Below are 14,800 nucleotides of genomic sequence, written 5' to 3' on the forward strand. Positions count from 1 at the left end.
CCTATTATATGATGTATATGCATACTTAGTTTGGAAAACCAGTGGGAAAACCATGGTTCAAAGGTTGAAAATATATAGACCGGACACAAACCAAACAAGAACGAATCAAACAATGTTTGAAAACTTGACGGCTCAAATGTCAATGCCACTGTTAAAATGAACTGATTTATTTTATGAAGAACCACGTGACATCCCATAATACATCTCTAAACTAAGTGTGTTTAATATCAGTTCTATAGTTCAAGGCAATGCATTTCATATTTGAGATCATTGGTTTTTGGATCAACTGTATATCTTTCTACATGTTTAAGTTACCTGATTTAATTCGACACGGGCCGCAATCAAGTGGGGACTGACGGACGGACAGACTTAAAATGTGATTCATATAACTTTTAAACTTTGCTTTTGGTTGTATTAAACATGTGAGATAGTGATTTCCGATCTTGACACAGTTTGTAGGCTGTTAACAAACAAGAGACTATTGTCACTATTGATGTGACAAAGACGTCTACTTTTTACTCTCTTTATTGCGTTGTTTTCTCTCTCGTTTACTCGTCCAACTTACAAATATTTCATCACATTTTTTTATTTTGCATGGCACACCATCAATTATAGCAAATATTAACACATGTAAGGTCAAATATTTGTTATTATACGTCGTTTTTGTAGAAAGTACCGTTTTACCTATGGCAGAGTGAAAACGTCAAAATGACGTCAATTATCGCCAAACCATGAACGATATGCAACTAAGAATCAGAGAGACGTTATCATAGTATCGTGCAAAGTAAAATTTGAATTAGCTATATTACCAGCTGCTTCAAATAAAACAACAATACTACAAAAGTGTTTTTCTTTTAATTTTTCTATGAATGACCTTTGACCCCAATTTAAAAAAAATTGCATCATATTTCATTTTTACGACCGGGAAAAATGGAATCTACACATGTTTTCCTTTCGAATGATATATAATATAGCTGTGTGTTAGATAGGTGCATTAAAAATATTTTTAGGTCTGAATGTCACTCGCCTATAAGTAACTTTACAACATCCTTAAGTCACACTTCATGAAATATTTTGGTCTATAAGTGAGTGTACATCTTTTTCAGCTCACTATAACATAAACATAAAAGTTATATATAAAACAATTGACGATACAAAAAATACCACTATTCTTGTTACAAACATATTCAGTACTACAGATACATGTATATATAATAATTATTTATCAACTCTACAATTTGACATTTTTACCATATTGGTAGGAGTTGTTTGTAAGAAAAAGTGGAATTAAAAGGCTCTTAGACAGATTCCTAAAGTAAAATAAATGTTGACTTATGGCGAGATTTTCGGCTGTGATAAAAAATACATGGCTGTTCATATAACAAATAATGAAAAGTTTGTTGACAATATCTTACATTTCTTATAGTGTTCCTAAACTATTCATATATTTTCAAGCTATTCCAAAGGCACGTCCTATCATCTTGAAACATAGGAAGTAGACCCCCGAGGGGAGTTTAGTTTAAACATATTTATTTATAGTGGATTGGGAAACAAGTTTTGCAACTTATATTAATCCCTTTCCACTTTGCGGGCACTCCCGAGGGGAGTGCAATCCATCCGAACCGAAAAAATATTTTGAACCATTTTATGATAAGAAATGATACCGCCAAACCCCCCCCCCCTTGCCCCCATCATACATTTTCTAATCAAACGAAAAGTACACACCCTGTACACCCTCTACAGCATTAAATCTGCAACGGAGTGATACTAAAAAATTAGATTCGGGTTATCTTAATCGGCAATTTCCTTCAAAACCCCATGTATCTGACAACTAATCCCCTTTTGTCCTATATCTTTGATTATAGATAATGTTTTACAGTTTATTTCCTGATTGACTTAAATCGGTTATTGTCGGTACGTTAATCTCACTTGAGGTACTTTTGTAAACTATTAAAGAAAGGTAAAGTCACATCTATCTATGTATATAGCGATACCTACATGTCACCTTTGAAGAGAAGTTGACAGTTTGTATATATATATATATATGATTTAAACCATCACAACCTTATAACCGAGAGATGGGTGTATTACGAGATTTACTTCGATTGAGGAACATTTTTATCATAATTCTGACACCTATAATACTATTACCAATTATTTATAGCATTGAAACAAAGGTAAGATTTGTTTTCATCTTTTCTTATATAATGCAACTAGTACACAAATTTATTTAGAGGGTAGCTGAGGACAACGGGATTTTCTCGCTGTGTTGAAGACCCATTGGTGACCTTCGACTGTCGTCTGCTCTTATGGTCGGGTTGTTGTCTTTTTGATATATTCCACATTTCCTTTCTTAATTTTATTTACATTATTAGATCACAAAAAGGACCAAATTGATGAACTATCCTACGAGATATCCGTGTTTATCATGTTTATATAAAATTTATGCAGGAACATATGTTCTTTTCTGTTTATCCATATAATAACATACATGTAATATATACAATTTATAAAATTAATGTCTACACATCTCTCCAACTTGTATATTATTTAGACAGTTGTGATTTATTAATTCTTTTCAGAAATTAATGTTTTGTATATTTACAAGGCGTATACACCTTCCGTTTTGCTAAATTCTGATAGAAAATGTATATGACCAAGAGTTTCATTAACTTCGTAGTTCTTCGTTCGTTTGATTGGTTTATTGGTTGTTATTTTTTAAGTCCAGTGCTAATTGATTCATGTTAGTAAGGACGAGAATTATCTTTTCTTGTGTATATCATTTGTCTGACACTCATACAGCATTATAAAGTTCACGAGTGCAAATATATAAGTAAAAAGTGTTCCTGCAACAAAACTACTTGTGATTTTAGTACCAAAAAAAATCCATGAAGAAAAGTACTAGTAGTTAACATGTTAAATGGAAAGTTGATATGTAGCCACTTCACAGAATATTACTGTACGAGAGCAATGCAGTATGCATTACTTACTATAACATGTATTTGAAAAGAAATGAATTGTGAGAGTATGTAAATATATATTAATTGACCGTTGGTTACTTAACGTCCAGTGGTAAATATTTCATGTACTGGTTCAGGACTATTCATGCTATTGGCGTCAATGAATAAAAACTTAATTGTGTGTGAAATCTGTTGTGAGCAAAATCTGTAAAGACTCTGTTTTGCCGCAAATAAAAAAAAAGATTCTACAGTCCTTGATGGAATGTAAACAAACCGTTATACATGTACAAACAAAAAGAATCAGTACAAACATAAAAATCTGGCAATTCGCCATCAGGCACAGCATAGTCGACTTACATTGAAGCTTCCATTTACTAACTTAAACCGAAACCTCGTAAACAATCCCTTTTTTCCTGGTACACTTAAAATGACGATAAACAAATATTTTAAAATAGCCAATTTCAAACTTATGTTGATGTAAATAGTGAAACGACGATCAGTCCCTTATTCAACAAGATATGATTAAAAAGGGTATCATATTACCTAATATATTTACATATATTAAAAATACATAGATTTACTAAAGTCGATTTTCACTTTTAAGTTTAATCCGTTTTTGTGCAGGAGAATAAAATGAACCGTACTAAAACATCATAAAATAAAACGTCCAATACAATTTTTTATACGCCCGTCAAATTTTGACAGGACGTATTATGGTATACACATGTCCGGTGTCCGTTTGTCCGTCCGTCCGTCCGTCCGTCCGTCCGTCCGTCCGTCCGTCCGTCCGTGTCTGTCTGTCTGTCTGTCTGTCTGTCTGTCTGTCTGTCTGTCTGTCTGTCTGTCTGTCTGTCTGTCTGTCTGTCTGTCTGTCTGTCTGTCTGTCTGTCTGTCTGTCTGTCTGTCTGTCTGTCTGTCTGTCTGTCTGTCTGTCTGTCTGTTCGTCCGTCCGTCCGTCTGTCTGTCTGTCTGTCTGTCTGTCTGTCTGTCTGTCTGTCCGGCGTAAACATGTTGCACCGTAACTTGAGAACGACTTATCCAATTTCATGAAACTTAATATAGTTGTTTTTTGTGATGGTCAAATGATCTGTATACTTTTTGGTGAAAATAAGATTTAAACTTTTTGATTTACGGCACTTTGTAGCTAAAACAGGGGTGTGTCGCATTGTATCTCAAAAACGATTCTTGATTATTGCTTAAAACTTTAAACACTTCTTAGTTATATTAATCTTAATATCTGTATACTTTTTGGTGATGATTCAAAATTTCATTTTTGAGTTATTGAGTATTTTGAAAAAAAAGGGGAGGGTTTTTTACATGTCGCGCCATATCTAGTAATTTAGATTTATGATTATTACTACAAACTTTACACATTTCTTTGTTATATTAATCTTAAGATCTTTATACTTTTTAATGGTGATTCAAATTTCATTTTTGAGTGATTGAGTATTTTGTAAAAAAGGGGAAGGTTTTTTTTTTACATGTTGCGCCTTATCTCGATAACAATTTATGATTATTGCTTAAAACTTAACGCACTTCTTTGTTATATTTATCTAAAGATCTGTATACTTGTTGGTGATGATTCAAAAAAAAATTTGAGTTATTGAGTATTTTGTTAAACAGGGAAGTTTTTTTTTTTACATGTCGCGCCGTATCTCAAAAATAATTTATGATTATTGATTAAAACTTTACACACTTCTTTGTATTATTAATCTAAAGATCTGTATACTTTTTGGTTTTGATTCAAAATTTAATTTTAGTGATATTTAGTTTTTTGTACAAAAAAAAAACAGGGTGGGGGGTTTCCCGCCGTGTCTCAAAAACTATAAATGGTTATTGCTTAAAACTTTCTCAGAAACTATTTATGATTATTGCATATAACTTCCACATAAGACGTCGGGCGTATCATGCGCTCATGGCGCAGCTGTTTATTCAACAACAAATAAAGTCGAATAAATTTAAAGAACTGTACTTTAACTAAGTTGGTAGATGTCTGATATAAACAATGTTGTCTAGTGCAAGTTCTGTATGATTCTTTGGTGTGGTTTGTTTTATTCATAGGATAATGATGCTAAAACAAATAAAACAAAGAATCTTTCATTTCTCTTTATTACATTTCAAAACTGAATCGGACAATCGTGTCGTAAATCAAACTTTCTGTTTCCATTATATAAGATATCCTTACGCCTTATGTCATTCTTTTTTAAGAGTAGGCACAGTCAATGAATTATGTTGTATTGGAATATTTTACATGATCCAGCAAAGACTTTATTTCTATAAAAAGAAACTAACTGTTTGGACCGATGCCTTGATTTTCTATTCCGTGATTTTTTTAGATTATTTTTATAAGTTTTGTTTGCCCATTTTACATTTTATTTTATTATTAATGTTTATCAATTATTCGCTTATTCTTAATCAAGTCAAGTCCCTCTTTGAAAAATCACACTTCAAGATATAAAAGTGTCGTGTTATCGAAGGTGTCTGAGGACTAATATATGTCATAAGACCCTCTTAGGAGAATTGTTACTCTAAGTCGTGTTATCGAAGGTGTCTGAGGACTAATATATGTCCTAAGACCCTCTTAGGAGAATTGTTACTCTAAGTCGTGTTATCGAAGGTGTCTGAGGACTAATATATGTCATAAGACCCTCTTAAGAGAATTGTTACTCTAAGTCGTGTTATCGAAGGTGTCTGAGGACTAATATATGTCCTAAGACCCTCTTAAGAGAATTGTTACTCTAAGTCGTGTTATCGAAGGTGTCTGAGGACTAATATATGTCCTAAGACCCTCTTAAGAGAATTGTTACTCTAAATCGTGTTATCGAAGGTGTCTGAGGACTAATATATGTCATAAGACCCTCTTAGGAGAATTGTTACTCTAAGTCGTGTCATCGAAGGTGTCTGAGGACTAATATATGTCATAAGACCCTCTTAAGAGAATTGTTACTCTAAGTCGTGTCATCGAAGGTGTCTGAGGACTTATATATGTCATAAGACCCTCTTAGGAGAATTGTTACTCTAAGTCGTGTCATCGAAGGTGTCTGAGGACTAATATATGTCATAAGACCCTCTTAGGAGAATTGTTACTCTAAGTCGTGCCATCGAAGGTGTTTGAGGACTAATATATGTCATAAGACCCTCTTAGGAGAATTGTTACTCTAAGTCGTGTCATCGAAGGTGTCTGAGGACTAATATATGTCATAAGACCCTCTTAGGAGAATTGTTACTCTAAGTCGTGCCATCGAAGGTGTTTGAGGACTAATATATGTCATAAGACCCTCTTAGGAGAATTGTTACTCTAAGTCGTGTCATCGAAGGTGTCTGAGGACTAATATATGTCATAAGACCCTCTTAAGAGAATTGTTATTCTAAGTCGTGCCATCGAAGGTGTTTGAGGACTAATATATGTCATAAGACCCTCTTAAGAGAATTGTTACTCTAAGTCGTGTCATCGAAGGTGTCTGAGGACTAATATATGTCATAAGACCCTCTTAGGAGAATTGTTACTCTAAGTCGTGTTATCGAAGGTGTCTGAGGACTAATATATGTCCTAAGACCCTCTTAGGAGAATTGTTACTCTTAGTCGTGTTATCGAAGGTGTCTGAGGACTAATATATGTCATAAGACCCTCTTAAGAGAATTGTTACTCTAAGTCGTGTCATCGAAGCTGTCTGAGGACTAATATATGTCATAAGACCCTCTTAAGAGAATTGTTACTCTAAGTCGTGTTATCGAAGGTGTCTGAGGACTAATATATGTCCTAAGACCCTCTTAGGAGAATTGTTACTCTAAGTCGTGTTATCGAAGGTGTCTGAGGACTAATATATGTCCTAAGACCCTCTTAGGAGAATTGTTACTCTAAGTCGTGTTATCGAAGGTGTCTGAGGACTAATATATGTCCTAAGACCCTCTTAGGAGAATTGTTACTCTAAGTCGTGTTATCGAAGGTGTCTGAGGACTAATATATGTCCTAAGACCCTCTTAGGAGAATTGTTACTCTAAGTCGTGTTATCGAAGGTGTCTGAGGACTAATATATGTCATAAGACCCTCTAAGGAGAATTGTTACTCTAAGTCGTGTTATCGAAGGTGTCTGAGGACTAATATATGTCCTAAGACCCTCTAAGGAGAATTGTTACTCTAAGTCGTGTCATCGAAGGTGTCTGAGGACTAATATATGTCCTAAGACCCTCTTAAGAGAATTGTTACTCTAAGTCGTGTTATCGAAGGTGTCTGAGGACTAATATATGTCCTAAGACCCTCTTAGGAGAATTGTTACTCTAAGTCGTGTTATCGAAGGTGTCTGAGGACTAATATATGTCCTAAGACCCTCTTAGGAGAATTGTTACTCTAAGTCGTGTTATCGAAGCTGTCTGAGGACTTATATATGTCCTAAGACCCTCTTAAGAGAATTGTTACTCTAAGTCGTGTTATCGAAGGTGTCTGAGGACTAATATATGTCCTAAGACCGTCTTAAGAGAATTGTTACTCTAAATCGTGTTATCGAAGGTGTCTGAGGACTAATATATGTCATAAGACCCTCTTAGGAGAATTGTTACTCTAAGTCGTGTCATCGAAGGTGTCTGAGGACTAATATATGTCATAAGACCCTCTTAAGAGAATTGTTACTCTAAGTCGTGTTATCGAAGGTGTCTGAGGACTTATAAATGTCCTAAGACCCTCTTAGGAGAATTGTTACTCTAAGTCGTGTCATCGAAGGTGTCTGAGGACTAATATATGTCCTAAGACCCTCTTAGGAGAATTGTTACTCTAAGTCGTGTTATCGAAGGTGTCTGAGGACTAATATATGTCATAAGACCCTCTTAAGAGAATTGTTACTCTAAGTCGTGTCATCGAAGGTGTCTGAGGACTAATATATGTCCTAAGACCCTCTTAGGAGAATTGTTACTCTAAGTCGTGTTATCGAAGGTGTCTGAGGACTAATATATGTCCTAAGACCCTCTTAAGAGAATTGTTACTCTAAGTCGTGTTATCGAAGGTGTCTGAGGACTAATATATGTCCTAAGACCCTCTAAGGAGAATTGTTACTCTAAGTCGTGTTATCGAAGGTGTCTGAGGACTAATATATGTCCTAAGACCCTCTAAGGAGAATTGTTACTCTAAGTCGTGTCATCGAAGGTGTCTGAGGACTAATATATGTCCTAAGACCCTCTTAAGAGAATTGTTACTCTAAGTCGTGTTATCGAAGGTGTCTGAGGACTAATATATGTCCTAAGACCCTCTTAGGAGAATTGTTACTCTAAGTCGTGTTATCGAAGGTGTCTGAGGACTAATATATGTCCTAAGACCCTCTTAGGAGAATTGTTACTCTAAGTCGTGTTATCGAAGCTGTCTGAGGACTTATATATGTCCTAAGACCCTCTTAAGAGAATTGTTACTCTAAGTCGTGTTTTCGAAGGTGTCTGAGGACTAATATATGTCCTAAGACCGTCTTAAGAGAATTGTTACTCTAAATCGTGTTATCGAAGGTGTCTGAGGACTAATATATGTCATAAGACCCTCTTAGGAGAATTGTTACTCTAAGTCGTGTCATCGAAGGTGTCTGAGGACTAATATATGTCATAAGACCCTCTTAAGAGAATTGTTACTCTAAGTCGTGTTATCGAAGGTGTCTGAGGACTTATATATGTCCTAAGACCCTCTTAAGAGAATTGTTACTCTAAGTCGTGTTATCGAAGGTGTCTGAGGACTAATATATGTCCTAAGACCCTCTTAGGAGAATTGTTACTCTAAGTCGTGTCATCGAAGGTGTCTGAGGACTAATATATGTCCTAAGACCCTCTTAGGAGAATTGTTACTCTAAGTCGTGTTATCGAAGGTGTCTGAGGACTAATATATGTCATAAGACCCTCTTAAGAGAATTGTTACTCTAAGTGGTGTCATCGAAGGTGTCTGAGGACTAATATATGTCCTAAGACCCTCTTAGGAGAATTGTTACTCTAAGTCGTGTTATCGAAGGTGTCTGAGGACTAATATATGTCCTAAGACCCTCTTAAGAGAATTGTTACTCTAAGTCGTGTTATCGAAGGTGTCTGAGGACTAATATATGTCCTAAGACCCTCTTAGGAGAATTGTCACTCTAAGTCGTGTTATCGAAGGTGTCTGAGAACTAATATATGTCCTAAGACCCTCTTAAGAGAATTGTTACTCTAAGTCGTGTTATCGAAGGTGTCTGAGGACTTATATATGTCCTAAGACCCTCTTAGGAGAATTGTTACTCTAAGTCGTGTTATCGAAGGTGTCTGAGGACTAATATATGTCATAAGACCCTCTTAGGAGAATTGTTACTCTAAGTCGTGTTATCGAAGGTGTCTGAGGACTAATATATGTCATAAGACCCTCTTAGGAGAATTGTTACTCTAAGTCGTGTTATCGAAGGTGTCTGAGGACTAATATATGTCATAAGACCCTCTTAAGAGAATTGTTACTCTAAGTCGTGTTATCGAAGGTGTCTGAGGACTAATATATGTCCTAAGACCCTCTTAGGAGAATTGTTACTCTAAGTCGTGTTATCGAAGGTGTCTGAGGACTAATATATGTCCTAAGACCCTCTTAGGAGAATTGTTACTCTAAGTCGTGTTATCGAAGGTGTCTGAGGACTAATATATGTCCTAAGACCCTCTTAGGAGAATTGTTACTCTAAGTCGTGTTATCGAAGGTGTCTGAGGACTAATATATGTCCTAAGACCCTCTTAGGAGAATTGTTACTCTAAGTCGTGTTATCGAAGGTGTCTGAGGACTTATATATGTCATAAGACCCTCTTAAGAGAATTGTTACTCTAAGTCGTGTTATCGAAGGTGTCTGAGGACTAATATATGTCCTAAGACCCTCTTAGGAGAATTGTTACTCTAAGTCGTGTTATCGAAGGTGTCTGAGGACTAATATATGTCATAAGACCCTCTTAGGAGAATTGTTACTCTAAGTCGTGTTATCGAAGGTGTCTGAGGACTAATATATGTGATAAGACCCTCTTAGGAGAATTGTTACTCTAAGTCGTGTTATCGAAGGTGTCTGAGGACTAATATATGTCCTAAGACCCTCTTAGGAGAATTGTTACTCTAAGTCGTGTTATCGAAGGTGTCTGAGGACTAATATATGTCCTAAGACCCTCTTAAGAGAATTGTTACTCTAAGTCGTGTTATCGAAGGTGTCTGAGGACTAATATATGTCATAAGACCCTCTTAGGAGAATTGTTACTCTAAGTCGTGTTATCGAAGGTGTCTGAGGACTAATATATGTCCTAAGACCCTCTTAGGAGAATTGTTACTCTAAGTCGTGTTATCGAAGGTGTCTGAGGACTAATATATGTCCTAAGACCCTCTTAGGAGAATTGTTACTCTAAGTCGTGTTATCGAAGGTGTCTGAGGACTTATATATGTCATAAGACCCTCTTAAGAGAATTGTTACTCTAAGTCGTGTTATCGAAGGTGTCTGAGGACTAATATATGTCATAAGACCCTCTTAGGAGAATTGTTACTCTAAGTCGTGTTATCGAAGGTGTCTGAGGACTAATATATGTCATAAGACCCTCTTAGGAGAATTGTTACTCTAAGTCGTGTTATCGAAGGTGTCTGAGGACTAATATATGTCCTAAGACCCTCTTAGGAGAATTGTTACTCTAAGTCGTGTTATCGAAGGTGTCTGAGGACTAATATATGTCATAAGACCCTCTTAGGAGAATTGTTACTCTAAGTCGTGTTATCGAAGGTGTCTGAGGACTAATATATGTGATAAGACCCTCTTAGGAGAATTGTTACTCTAAGTCGTGTTATCGAAGGTGTCTGAGGACTAATATATGTCCTAAGACCCTCTTAGGAGAATTGTTACTCTAAGTCGTGTTATCGAAGGTGTCTGAGGACTAATATATGTCCTAAGACCCTCTTAAGAGAATTGTTACTCTAAGTCGTGTTATCGAAGGTGTCTGAGGACTAATATATGTCATAAGACCCTCTTAGGAGAATTGTTACTCTAAGTCGTGTTATCGAAGGTGTCTGAGGACTAATATATGTCATAAGACCCTCTTAGGAGAATTGTTACTCTAAGTCGTGTTATCGAAGGTGTCTGAGGACTAATATATGTGATAAGACCCTCTTAGGAGAATTGTTACTCTAAGTCGTGTTATCGAAGGTGTCTGAGGACTAATATATGTCATAAGACCCTCTTAGGAGAATTGTTACTCTAAGTCGTGTTATCGAAGGTGTCTGAGGACTTATATATGTCATAAGACCCTCTTAGGAGAATTGTTACTCTAAGTCGTGTTATCGAAGGTGTCTGAGGACTAATATATGTCATAAGACCCTCTTAGGAGAATTGTTACTCTAAGTCGTGTTATCGAAGGTGTCTGAGGACTAATATATGTCCTAAGACCCTCTTAGGAGAATTGTTACTCTAAGTCGTGTTATCGAAGGTGTCTGAGGACTAATATATGTCATAAGACCCTCTTAGGAGAATTGTTACTCTAAGTCGTGTTATCGAAGGTGTCTGAGGACTAATATATGTCATAAGACCCTCTTAGGAGAATTGTTACTCTAAGTCGTGTTATCGAAGGTGTCTGAGGACTTATATATGTCATAAGACCCTCTTAGGAGAATTGTTACTCTAAGTCGTGTTATCGAAGGTGTCTGAGGACTAATATATGCCCTAAGACCCTCTTAAGAGAATTGTTACTCTAAGTCGTGTTATCGAAGGTGTCTGAGGACTAATATATGTCCTAAGACCCTCTTAGGAGAATTGTTACTCTAAGTCGTGTTATCGAAGGTGTCTGAGGACTAATATATGTCATAAGACCCTCTTAAGAGAATTGTTACTCTAAGTCGTGTTATCGAAGGTGTCTGAGGACTAATATATGCCCTAAGACCCTCTTAAGAGAATTGTTACTCTAAGTCGTGTTATCGAAGGTGTCTGAGGACTAATATATGTCATAAGACCCTCTTAAGAGAATTGTTACTCTAAGTCGTGTTATCGAAAAGATCTTATTTACATGTAGGATAAGTCCTAATTTTGGTCTCAACTTTAGAACTACTTATAAGCTGTGTTATGATATACATGTACATGTAGTAGGTATATGTCAGAAAAATATAAACTTTGTTGTATGAGGCTTAAAAACTGGGTAAGGGCGAGCATAGGCGGCTCCAGGGGGCTCTTGGGGGCCCAGCCCCCCTTTCTGTTTCGGAAAAATTTGGTTGATTATATAGGGAATCATTGAAGCATGACTGGAGCCCCCCCCCCCCCCCCTTTTAGGAAAAGTTCTAGATCGGCCACTGACGAAGTTCTACCGAACCCTTTGCCAGTTTTGCGCCGTAAACAAAAAAAAAGGTTATTATATTTCTGACATTGACCTTATATTGTTTTTATACTGCAAATTTATTTAAAAGTGTACCATACATATAAATATAATGCCTTCATCGAAACACTTCGCCGTTTTTTTTCTGTTTTTTTTTTTTGTAAGCCAAATTCACCCTGACATCCCATTTTAACATTACCAGTCTACTTATCCCGCCTTTTAGCTGAATCTGACCTTTTTACAGTTCGTACCTGTATTACTTGAGTGTTTTATTTTGTGCACTTGTCCTGAATATGTATATAATGTTTGTCACTGGACGTTTAACAAACAACTTGAATGATCACTCAAACAAACTTTCCTTCAGCAAATAGATACGTACATTTATTTAAACATTGACAAAATTACATTGACTAATTATCGAGCTAGTGATCATTAAGAATACAATCATATAAATACATGCAAAATATGCGAATCATTTTATGAACTTTTTTGGGATAGTTCTGGAAAAAAAAATATATATATATAATTTAGACACATTTTATTTTTGCCTTTTTGTCCAACGTGATTCGAGCGTGACTGTGTTTGTAGACGATATGTTGGCTTTGGTCTTAACTTCGTGCACTTACATTTTAATCCTAGGATCTTTGATTGATTTATTCAAAGGTATTGTTGAAAATAAATCAGTTATATGTTCGATCATAAGTTAACAAGAGTGTACTTTAATAAGTTAAATATTCTTCATTTTGACCGAATCACTCAAAAGTCAGTTAATTTATACAATATGTTGTGTATCTATCTACCTGTAACTAGTAATTTCATGTTTTAAATGTTTAAACTTTCTTTCAACTTAAATGCATGTATATTCAATAGACATGTTGATGTTGTAACGCTAACAATTTTTTTCACCGAAGATATTCATATTATATAATATTTGGAAGGTGTGGCCTACTGGATTGGATATTATATAATAATATCTTTATTTGTCATATAAGTAACATTAAACTTGTGACATAAACAAAAGTAACAACAACAATAAAATAACTGAGTTGACCACACACATATCTATATATATATATATATATACAAGTAAAATTATATACCCGTTTAAAAGAAGAAGGATATAAAGTTTACGTCTGTCCGTCCGTTCGTCCGTCCGTTTACCTCCCCTCCTATAAATTGTTGGTTCAATTTTCTATAAAATTGAGAATTGAAATTGGGAACATGCCTAAGAGACAACAATCCGAAACCATCTATTTATAAATCTTACAAATCTTTATTTAGGGGAAAACCCGGAATTCTGAATCAAACGTATACTAATATTTTTTAAAAATAAATCCAATAGCGAAGAAAATAAAAATCCTCAAGATGGTCTAAAAGTGTGAGAGCTACATTTGTAATTTCCTACACTTGCGAGTATGCAAGTTCTTCTATCTTGAAAAATTAAAAATAAGTACGCCTCATCTTCCCCGAACATTTTGTCGCGGGGACATGACAAATAAAGATGGGGTTTTTTTTTCTAAGAGGGAACAATATGATTTTTTGTTTTTCTTTTTACACCAAAGGAGGCAAAATGTGCTTATATAGTTATACTTATGGCTGTGTATTGGATAACGGAGGCCTTACCTATAGCTGTGACGTCACTGCTACCCATTATTCACGCCATTGACAGGATTGGGCAGTGCAAAAACTGTGTCAAGCAAGTATCTTAATGTGAGTTTACAATAAGTGCATATATGTAATATTTAGTTTGAACAACGTTACGTGTAGTGATCAAATGTTATGATATCAAAATTCCATTTGCACTTTCACCGTTATATATTTCAGGTGGATCAAACATTGCTTCGTTGTAACTTTTGATTCACGCATGCGTTCAATCTTAACTTACACTTCTTCTGGAGTTTAAAATCTTTTAAAAAAAAACATTTACAAACAATCCCAAAACCAGAAAAAACTTTATTCTTTCAAAAGACATTTTAAAGGGAAAAAACATGGAAAACAAATAAATTGTAAATCCGTTGTATCTTAGAAGTAACTAAGTAGTTGATTGAAACAGCTAACTTAGTGCAAAATCTGATGAAATTGTGATCGAAAAGTTTGAAAAGTGCTATTTATTGTATATTTTTACAGTAAGGGTTTCTCTATTGTAAGAGAGCTGGCCATATTACATTATTTTGATGTTCTATTTTTTTAACTGTATTGTTCTGTGTCATTTAGTCTTTTGTGGAGAGTAGTCTCATAGGCTATCATACCACATCTTTTTATGTAAATTTTAAAAGAACAATACATTTTCTTAAGGACGTTTCTATGTTATTTCTTGGTGGACTAATGATGGCTGTGGCTATAGAACATTGGAACATTCACAAACGATTGGCACTTAGAATTCTGTTACTTGTTGGATCAGAACCAAGATGGTATGTCAACTTAAACATTGTTTCTAGTGTAATTAGTATCTATCTATATTAAATAGATTATTGTGCAAAGTTTGTCGATAGTTCAAACATGTATTTTTTTTTAATTTAAAAGCCTCTGTTTGTAGA

The 14,800-nt window shown here is 35.1% G+C and overlaps 1 long non-coding RNA gene across 1 annotated transcript; it reads left to right on the forward strand.

The window, feature by feature from the left end:
• The first annotated feature begins 1,965 nt into the window (after positions 1 to 1,965).
• On the forward strand, positions 1,966 to 14,675 carry LOC134681138 (uncharacterized). The gene is made up of 3 exons (XR_010100570.1): positions 1,966 to 2,177; positions 13,826 to 13,973; positions 14,559 to 14,675. It is a non-coding gene; the product is annotated as an uncharacterized LOC134681138 (long non-coding RNA).
• The last annotated feature ends 125 nt before the right edge of the window (positions 14,676 to 14,800 follow it).

This window comes from Mytilus trossulus, chromosome 8 (genome assembly GCF_036588685.1).
Source record: "Mytilus trossulus isolate FHL-02 chromosome 8, PNRI_Mtr1.1.1.hap1, whole genome shotgun sequence".
Classification (NCBI taxonomy): Eukaryota; Metazoa; Mollusca; class Bivalvia; order Mytilida; family Mytilidae; genus Mytilus; species Mytilus trossulus.